Source organism: Phyllostomus hastatus, unplaced genomic scaffold, assembly GCF_019186645.2.
Source record: "Phyllostomus hastatus isolate PE091 unplaced genomic scaffold, TTU_PhHast_1.1 phas_scaffold_39, whole genome shotgun sequence".
In the NCBI taxonomy this organism is placed as follows: domain Eukaryota; kingdom Metazoa; phylum Chordata; class Mammalia; order Chiroptera; family Phyllostomidae; genus Phyllostomus; species Phyllostomus hastatus.
The window spans coordinates 977,506-985,266 of NW_025334028.1; the positions used below are offsets into that span (position 1 = coordinate 977,506).

Consider the following 7,761-nt stretch of genomic DNA (forward strand, 5'->3'; position numbering starts at 1 on the left):
CCAATTAATGCATTAATAATGAGATCGAGGAAGAAATCAAAAAATTTCTGGAAAAAAATGAAAATACACAATAGTACAAAACCTATGGGACACAGTGGAGGCAGTCCTGAGAGGAAAAGTCATAGCAACACAGGCCAACCTAAAAAATATAGATATATTTCAAATAAATAACCTAACCCGACATCTACATGGACAGGAGCAACTTCTTCCCTATGTTCTAAATTGCTGATTTGAATCTTGTCTTCATCCTCCTCCACTGATTGTACCCGGTAGATTTTTCTTTACTTCACTTAATGAAATATTCATTTCTTCTTGGGTCTTTTTTATGCTGTTGCAGTACTATCCAGTAATTTATTTGAGCGGACTGATAACTTGTGATAAATTGTTCTTCTGGTAGGTTATCTCCATTTAATTTACTTCTTTTCCTGTTTTTTTTTTTCTTCTGTTCTTTCCTTCAGGCCATATTTCTTTGTCTCCTCAATTTGGCAGCTTCCCTGTATTTGTTTCTGTGTATTAGGTAGTGCTACTTTGTCTCCCTGTCTATAGAGCATGCACAGGCACCTGGAAATTGTATGGCATGGAGCCTTAGGTAGTCATCAGGGTTGGACAACCAGTTTCACTGTTTTTGGCTTTGTATGGGAAGGGCTCAAAAAGGAGACACTGACACTGCCTAGCCTCTGGAGATTGCTGAGAGGAAGCTATCTCCCAGCATTCATCCCCTGCCAGGCTTTTCACTTTCTCCCCTTCTCCATGTATGACACTTGTGCCTTTCCTGCTGTTGCCCTGGTGCTGAATCCATAGGGGGTGGGTCTGCACCCCCTAAGAGGTGTAAATCCTAAGGGTGTTGTGAAGCCTTTAAGAGAAGTCTCTTGAGACTCCTGCAGTTTCTTCCAATGCTCCAACCTCCAATGGTTTTGCATCCAGAAGTTATGCAGACTTATATTCCTGATGGTTGAATCCAGGGCTGGGTAGTCTGGATGGGGCTAGGATCCCTCCCTCCTGAGTTATCAATCCCAATTTTTTTTACTGTTTTATTTTTATTGTTGTTTAACTACAGTTATCCTACATTTTTCCATTCTTCTCCCCTGAGTCACCCAACTCCCCAGCTCCTACAGTCAAGCCCCACCCCCTTGTCTATCCCCTTGAGTCCTCTACATATGTTCCTTGATTTTCAACTTCCCCTACTTTCCCCCATTAACCCCCTTCCCTTTGCACTTTTGTCACTCTCAGTTTGTTCCTTATTTCCTTGTCTTTGGTTATATTTTGCTTGTTTGTTTTGTTGATTAGGTTCCAATTATAGGTGAGATCACACAATATTTGTCTTTCACCTCCTGGCTTATTTCACTTAGAATGATACTCTCCAGCTCTATCTATGTAGTCACAAAGGCTAGGAGTTCCCTCTTTCTTTCTGCTGTGTAGTATTTCATTGTGTAAATGTATCACAGTTTATTGATTCACTCACCTACTGATGGGCACTTAGGGTGTTTCTAGCACTTGGCTATTGTAAATAACGTCGTTATGCACATCAGGGTGCATACATTCTTTTGAATTGGCATTTCAGTATTCTTAAGGTATAACCCTAAGAAGTGGGATCATTAGATCCAAAGGCAGGTCCTGGGTTTTTTTTTTTTTTGTTTGTTTGTTTGTTTTTTAAGGAAATTCCATACTGTTTTCCACAGTGGCTGCACCAATTTGCATTCTCACCAACAGTGTACAAGGGTTCCTTTTTCTTCACATCCTTGTCAGCACTTGGTGTTTGTTGATTTGTTAATGAGGGCCATTCTGAACCATGTGGGGTGGTATCTCATTGTGGTTTTAATTTACCTCGCTCTAATGACTAGAAATGTTGAGCATTCTTTCATATGTCTATGTACCCTCTTTACATCCTCTTTGGAGAAGTGTCTGTTCGTGTCCTTTGCCCACTTTTTAATTGGATTGTTGTCTTCCTGTTGTTGAATCCTTTGAGTTCTTTGCATATTTTGGAGATCAAACTCTTGCCCAAGGTATCATTGGTAACCTTGTTTTCTCATATAATTAATAACAATATAAATATGTTATGTAATTTATATATATATGTTATATAATTTTTACATATATTTTTTCTTTCAAGTATAGTTCTTTCCATTTTTCACACACGACTATGAACACACCCCAGTTATCCCCAATGCTCACCATTGGCTCTATTGAACTTTGGGTTTGTTCATGTGTCCTTTATAAAATTCCTTGAATATCTTTCCATCTTTTCCCTAATTATCCTCTCCCACCTCCCCTCTGGGTACTGTCAGTCTGTTGTCAATTTCAATGTCTCTGGTTACATTTTGCTTGATTGCTATTTTTCTTGATTAGGTTCTACTTATAGGTGAGATCATATGATATCTGTCTTCTACCGCCTGGCTTATTTCACTTAGCATAATGTTCTCCAGATCCATCCATGCTGTTGTGTAAGGTAGGAGGTCCTTGAATCTTTCTGCTGTGTAGTATTCAATTGTGTAAATGTACCATAATTTTATGATCCACTTACTTACCATGGGCACTTAGGTTGCTGCCAACACTTCACTACTGTAAATTTTGGTGCTATTAACACTGGGATGTATAGGTTCCTTTGAATTAGTGTTTTGGAATTCTTGGGGTAGAATCCTAGCAGTGGTATTGCTGGGTTAAAAGACAGTTCCATTTTTGGTGTTTGGAGGAACTTCCATACTGTCTTCAACATTGCCTGCACCATTCTGAATTTCCACTAACAGTTAATAGAGTTCCTTTTTCTCCACAGCCTTTCCAGACATTGTCATTTGTTGATTTGGTTATGATGACCATTCTGACTGGTGTGAAGTGGTATCCCATTGTGGTTTTAATTTGCATCTCTCTGATGGCTAGTGATGCTGAGCATCCTGTTATATGTCTCTGGGCACTCTGATTGTCCTTGGAGGAATCTCTGTTCAGGTCCTTTGTCCACTTTTTAATTAGGTTGTTTGTCTTCATGGAGTGCAGTCATATGAGTTCTTTATATATTTTGGAGAAGAAACACTTGACTGAGATATCATTTGCAAATGTATTTTCCCATACAGTTGGTTCTCTTTTCATTTTGGTGGTCTTTTCTTTAGCCATGCAAAAGTTTTTTTTTTAATTTTTTATTTTTATGAAGTCCACTTTGTGTATTCTTTCCTTTATGTCCCTTGCTCTAGGAGAAATATCAGTGGAAATATTGATGCATGGAATATTTGGGAGTTTATTTGGGAGTTTGTTGCCTATGTTCTCCTCTATGACTTTTATGGTATTGCACCTGCTATTTTAGTCTTTCAATTTTCTTGAATTTATTTTTGTGTATAGTGTAATTTGGTCGAGTTTCTTTCTTTTTTTCTTTCTTTGCTTCTTTCCTTCTCTCTCTCTCTCTCTTCTTTTCTTCTTTCTTTCGCTGTCATGATCTCACAACACCATTTGTTGAAGAGACTAATTTTATGCTACTGCCCCCTTTGTCAAATATTAATTGAACATAGAGACTTGTTTTTTTTTTTTTCTGGTCTATGTACTCTCTTCTATTGGTCTATTTGTCTGTTCTTAAGCCAATAACAGACAGTTTTGATTTCAGTGATTATAGTTTGAAATCAAGTATTGTGATCACTCCTACTTTGTTCTTTCTCAAAATGGTTGCAGCTATTTGGGGTTGTTTACGGTTAAATATATATGTTTTAGACATGTTTGTTCACATCTGTGAAATATGTAATTGATATTTTAATAGGGATTGCATTGAATCTATAAGTTACTTTGGGAAATATGGACATTTTTATTATGTAAATTCAATCCATGAACATGGTACATGCTTCCATTTGTTTGTGTCTTCCTTAAGTTCTTTCTTCAGAATTGTGTAATTATTGAGCATAGGACTTCTACTTCTCTGTTTGGATTTATTCCTAGGTACTTTATACATTTTTTATTGCTATAGCAAGTGGGATCTTTTTTTTATTTATCTTTCTGATATTTCATTGTTGGTGTACAAAAATACCTTCAATTTCTCAATATTGATTTTGTATCAGGCTCTTTTGCTTAATTCACTTATTAGGTTGTGTGAGTTTTTGGTGGACTCTATAGAATTTTCTATGTACAGTATCATGTCATCTGCAAACAATGACAGTTTTGCTTCTCCCTTTCCAATTTGGATGCCTTTTATGTCTTTTTCTTTTCTGATTGCTGTGGCTAGGACTTCAAATACTATGTTAATACAAGTGTTGAAAGCAGATATCCTTGTCTTGTTCCTGATATTACAGGAAAAACTTTTTCAGTTTTTGCATATTGAGTATGATGTTGGCTATAGGTTTTTCATAGATGGCCTTTATTATTTTGAGGCATGCTCCTTATATTCATACTCTGTGGACTTTTTTTTTATCATAAATGGGTGCTGTACCTTACAAAATGTTTTTTCTGCATCTACTGATATGATCGTGTGATTTTTAGCTTTCCTTTGTTTATATGATGTACTACTTTTAGTGATTTTTGAATATTTTACCATGCTTTTATCCCTGGGACTAATCCTACTTGATCATAGCATATGATTTTTTTAATATATTGCTGGATGTGGTTTGCCAATATTTTGTTGAAGATTTTAGCATCTATGTTCATAAGTAACATTGACCTATAGTTTCCTCTGTTGTGTGTTTATCAGGTTTTGGGATTAGGATGATGCTGGCCTCATGAAAATAGTTTGGGAGTCTTCCATTTTCTTGGATTCTTTTGAATAGTCTGTGAAGAATAGGGGTTAGCTTTTCCTTAAATATTTTGTAAAATTCAGTGAAACCATATGGTCCAGGACTTTTGTGTGCCAGGTGTTTATTGATCAGTGCTTTGATTTTGCCAGCTGTTATCAGTCTGTTCAGGCTTTCTGCTTCTTCTTCATTCAGTTCTGGAAACTTATTTTTTTCTAGGGATTTTTTTTTTCATTTTATCCAGGTTTTCAAATTACTTGGCATATATTTAGTCCTAGTAACTTCCTACAATCCTTTGTATCTCTGGGGTATCAGCTGGAATCTCCCCACCTTCATTTCTGATTGTGTTTATTTGGGTTCTCTGTCTTTTTTTCTTGATGAGTCTCCTTAAAGGCTTATTGAATTTGTTTATGTTTTCAAAGAACCAGTTCCTGGATTTATTGATCCTTAGAATTGTGCTTTTAGACTCTATGACATTTAATTCTGCTCTGAACTTTTTTTGTTTCCTTCCTTCTCATTCTGGGCTTTGTTTGTTGGTGTTACTCAAGTTCTCAGGTTGATTATTTGAAATATTTCTTCTTTTTTTAGGTAGACTTTATTTCCTGTCTTATTTAATGTTATTGATTCCATACAGTTCTTCATTTGAGATTTTTATATTCTTTATTTCTCACTATTTCTTTTGACTAGTTTCTATCTTCTAATATAAGTTCTCACTGAGATCCTCTATTCTCTTCCCATGTTAATTGATCCTTCATATAACCAATGTTTTAAACTCTGCATCTGGTAGCTTGCTTGCCTCCATTTTATTTATTTTTATTTCTGTAGTTCTGTCCAGTTCTTTTATTTGGGACATGTTTCTTTGTTTCCTTATTTTGGCTGCCTCCTTCTCTGCAGGATTCTATTCACTTGGTAGATCTAGTCTTGGAAAGGTGGTTTTATGTAATAGGTGTTTTGTGGGTTAGGTGTTTTGTGGGTCCCGATGGTTTAGACTTCTTTGTCATCTTAGCCAGGTACTCCAGGAACATCCATTTTGGGGTTTTGTGTGTCCTCATGTTGAAGGTGAACCTTGATTGCTACAGGAATGTCATTGGGTTTTACTGACCCTTAGGTTGAATGGCTGTGAGAACTGGCTGTGACTATACTAGACGAGCTGTGTTGATAGGAGGGAGCAGACACCATGGAGTGTGGATTGCTTCAGCAGGACTCTCTGGTGACTGCCAACACTACCCTAGGTGTTTCAGTTGTGGGGAAAATTAGCCTGTGATCTAGTTTTGTCTGATTCAAGCTCCTAGGTATATTGGTTTGGGTTCCCCTTGACAGTGGTTCCAGTGTAGGCCCACATCAGCCACTGTCTATTCCCATCACAGGGCCACCTAATAGGCACTACGAAGTGATATGTAGTTGGTAACTAACTATGCTGGAATTGGAGGCATCTGGGAAATGGTATGCTACAACTGAGGCCGACTGACACTAGAACCATAGTACGCTTAGTAGGAAAGACAGAGCATGCTGAGACCTTCTGCTTCATTTTGGGGCTATGCAGCCCTTTGGCAGATTTTAGGAAATTTGTCATCATTGGCTGAGGTTGGTGGCTTCTGAGAAACAGCTTTTGAAAGAGGTTTGGGTTGGTGCCTGGATTAGGTAGTGTGGGGTCTCAGGGAATTACTAGTGGGTGGGTGAGCTGTGTTAACAAAGGTGATGAAGACTCAGATGTGGCCTCTGCTTATGTCTGCAGGCTGTGTGGGGGGAGGGCTCAGCAAAGGAATAACAACGTCTGCCAGCACTTTTCTCTGGGAGAGGGATGTCCCTCAAGCCCTTTCCCCAAAAGCCAGATGATATGGTTTCTCCCAATATGCCCCTGATGCTTTTTGAGCTGCAGCCCCAGCAATGGAGCTCAGGGTAATTTAATCAGCAAGTAAGTCTGTGCATGAGCATTTATGAGTAATGACTGGGACTCTAGCTCTACATTTCATCCTGATGGAATCCTCACTGATTTTCACAGCCAGGAGTTATGGGGACTTCCCTTTCCATCATTAGAACCCTGGAATAGAGGGTCTGTTATGGTGTTGGGTAACCCTCACTCCTCAGGGGGTACTTCCACAGCCAAGATAGCCCTCCCAATGCTTAACCACCAGACATAGGAATGGGACAAGCCAGTTTCACATTTCCATCCCTTCTGCCAGTTTCAGCATGGCTTCTGTGTTATAAGAGTTCTGTCGAAAAAAGGGCTCCTGTCGTGAGTGACACACGTAAGGCAGCTTGATTGCTCTATGTGCGGAATCGACATCAAGAGATTCTGGAAGATTACTGGCTGGCACAGCTCAGTGGATTGAGCGTGGGCTGCGAACTAAAGTGTCGCAGGTTCGATTCCCAGTCAGGGTACATGCCTGGGTTGCAGGCCATGGCCCTCAGCAACCACACATTGATGTTTCTCTCTCTCTCTCTATCTCCCTCCCTTCCCTCTCTAAAAATAAATAAATAAATAAAATCTTTAAAAAAAAAGAGAGATTTTGGAAGATTAATTTTTTGGTACCTGGGCAGCTAGTGATAATTGGTCCTGGTGCCCTTGACATACTAAAAAAAATCTATAAGAGTTCTGTTGAGTTAGTCTTCAGGTGATTCTTAAGGGTGATTATTCTATAATTTATTTGTAATTTTTGATGTGGTCATGGGATAAACTGAGCACAACACTTAGTTACCTACTCTTCTACCTTGACCATAAGTCCAGGAGAGAAAGATTTTAAGACTAAAGAGGATCACAGACCAAGAGGAAAAAAAAAACAGTAGCAGAAATAGCAGCAGTGGCAATAATGGAGCAATTTGCAGCAAATAATCAAATTCTAGCTCTGTAATAGTTGATTATTAAACTTATGCAAATCATTGAAACACAAAACCCAATGGAAAAAATTAACAAATGAGTTAAGCAGAAACTTCACAGAATATGCAAATGGCCAAAAGCATATGGATAGATTCTGAAAATCATCAGATAAATACAAACTAATACCAAAGTGAAATAACACTACAACAAACCGAATAATTAAATTTAAAAAGCTTGGCAATACGA

The 7,761-nt window shown here is 38.0% G+C and overlaps 1 pseudogene; it reads left to right on the forward strand.

The window, feature by feature from the left end:
• The first annotated feature begins 6,917 nt into the window (after window positions 1-6,917).
• Window positions 6,918-7,042, forward strand: LOC123806976 (annotated as a pseudogene).
• Window positions 7,043-7,761: the final 719 nt, after the last annotated feature.